General features: G+C 57.5%; 1 non-coding gene across 1 annotated transcript in view; it reads right to left on the bottom strand.

The window, feature by feature from the left end:
- The window catches only part of LOC126197204 (small subunit ribosomal RNA), a 1,909-nt gene extending 1,240 nt beyond the window's left edge, over window positions 1-669 (bottom strand). Inside the window, exon 1 of the ribosomal RNA XR_007539590.1 lies at window positions 1-669. This exon is cut by the window's left edge and continues 1,240 nt beyond it. This is a non-coding gene — a ribosomal RNA (small subunit ribosomal RNA).
- Between the last annotated feature and the right edge of the window lie 1,831 nt (window positions 670-2,500).

The following is a 2,500-nucleotide window of genomic DNA, read 5'->3' on the forward strand; positions in this document are numbered from 1 at the left end:
ACCGTGGGACACAAATCCAACTACGAGCTTTTTAACCGCAACAACTTTAATATACGCTATTGGAGCTGGAATTACCGCGGCTGCTGGCACCAGACTTGCCCTCCAATAGATACTCGTTAAAGGATTTAAAGTGTACTCATTCCGATTACGGGGCCTCGGATGAGTCCCGTATCGTTATTTTTCGTCACTACCTCCCCGTGCCGGGAGTGGGTAATTTGCGCGCCTGCTGCCTTCCTTGGATGTGGTAGCCGTTTCTCAGGCTCCCTCTCCGGAATCGAACCCTGATTCCCCGTTACCCGTTACAACCATGGTAGGCGCAGAACCTACCATCGACAGTTGATAAGGCAGACATTTGAAAGATGCGTCGCCGGTACGAAGACCGTGCGATCAGCCCAAAGTTATTCAGAGTCACCAAGGCAAACGGACCGGACGAGCCGACCGATTGGTTTTGATCTAATAAAAGCGTCCCTTCCATCTCTGGTCGGGACTCTGTTTGCATGTATTAGCTCTAGAATTACCACAGTTATCCAAGTAACGTGGGTACGATCTAAGGAACCATAACTGATTTAATGAGCCATTCGCGGTTTCACCTTAATGCGGCTTGTACTGAGACATGCATGGCTTAATCTTTGAGACAAGCATATGACTACTGGCAGGATCAACCAGGGAGCTGCGTCAACTAGAGCTGAGCAGCCGGCCGCCCGGGAGTGTGTCCCGGAGGCCCGCGCGAACACGCAAGCGTCCGCTCAATTATTCTGCAAACAGGAGGAGGCTGGGCTCCCCTGCACGATACACCTCGAAACCCTCTCAGGTCCCGGCGGCGCGCAGCGCCGTCCTAAGTACTTGGTCGGGTTCGAGAGAGGCGCAATCGCCCGGAGATAGGCGAGTAGACGCTTTCAGTGCGACCACCCGTGCTCCCAACTGAGCTTGCCGCTGCCGACAGAGGCCCGGGAGCGTGCTGTCGTGGTGTTGCCGGCGGGAGACAACACGCGGCCACAAACAGTGACCGGGCAGCTCCAACGCCAGCGCCACAGAGGGGCAGAGCCCCACTTGGGTGCCAAAGCGAACTCTCCCAGCACAGCGCACGCGCCAACACATCCGCACAGCTGCGATACAAACCACCTGCGAGAACCGCGGGGGCGACCGAGCAGCAGACGGCGTCGCGGCGCCGAGTGCCGGGCGGCGGCGCATCCTCAACGCACACAGTCCTCAATCGGACCAGCACACTGCAGATGTCCACCGCGCTTCGCACCGGGCCCGGGAGGACCCACTTTGGCCGCACGGCGCCGCGCGCTGGGTGCGCCGGCACGCAGATGCGCCGCCTGCCGCGTCCGTCAGCCGGCGCGCCTGCCACTGGGCGCCCCCACCAGCCGGCTGCCGCGCGTGCGCCCACGCAGCGCGCGGCCAGCACGCCGGGCGCCCCCCCCTCACCGGCCGGGGACGGTCCCACCCAGCCACCGCCGCGTATCGCTTCATACCCACATGCCCACTCACGTTCGTGGGTATGACGGGTGTCGCTGAAGCAACCGGTTAATACCTGTACCGATCGTCGATATCAACGATTCACCTCCAGCGCGAACAACCGCGCAACAACGGATTTCCAGTTCATTTGCGTAACTTGGGCAGCAAACGTAGACGTCCATCTACATTTGCGAATTCAATGGGTCTTGCATGCCTGGATGTTATGAGTCACGACACGCCACATCAATCCACATACATGCTGCGACGTATGCACGAGAGAACACGTGGAAGGTGGCCCGCGTACGTATGCGGATGCCATTGCACAGCTGCGAAGCTCATTGAACACGCAAACTCCTGACTGACGAACTAGAGGCGACAGGGGAGGGGGGGGGGGCGATATACGTCTTATAGCAGTACACATTGCAGTGGATAGCGGGACCATGTGGAACGTACGCAACACTCGCTAGATGTTGTGAGGGTACGCACCGTAACATGAGTCAATACGCAGGACACCAGAGTGTGTGCGCAGCGAACTATGTTGAGAGGGTTGCGATTAGGCAACGCTACACGAATTTCTAGATTCATATAACAAACAATTACAGGGCACGTTAAGGCGCAACGTGGGTTAGGTTAGGGCCCAACGTAGGTTAGGTTAGGGCCCAACGTAGGTTAGGTTAGGGCCCAACGTAGGTTAGGTTAGGGCCCAACGTAGGTTAGGTTAGGGCCCAACGTAGGTTAGGTTAGGGCCCAACGTAGGTTAGGTTAGGGCCCAACGTAGGTTAGGTTAGGGCCCAACTTAGGTTAGGTTAGGGCCCAACTTAGGTTAGGTTAGGGCCCAACTTAGGTGAGGTTAGGGCCCAACTTAGGTGAGGTTAGGGCCCAACTTAGGTGAGGTTAGGGCCCAACTTAGGTGAGGTTAGGGCCCAACTTAGGTGAGGTTAGGGCCCAACTTAGGTGAGGTTAGGGCCCAACTTAGGTGAGGTTAGGGCCCAACTTAGGTTAGGTTAGGGCCCAACTTAGGTTAGGTTAGGGCCCAACT

Source organism: Schistocerca nitens, chromosome 7 (assembly GCF_023898315.1).
Source record: "Schistocerca nitens isolate TAMUIC-IGC-003100 chromosome 7, iqSchNite1.1, whole genome shotgun sequence".
Lineage (NCBI taxonomy): Eukaryota > Metazoa > Arthropoda > Insecta > Orthoptera > Acrididae > Schistocerca > Schistocerca nitens.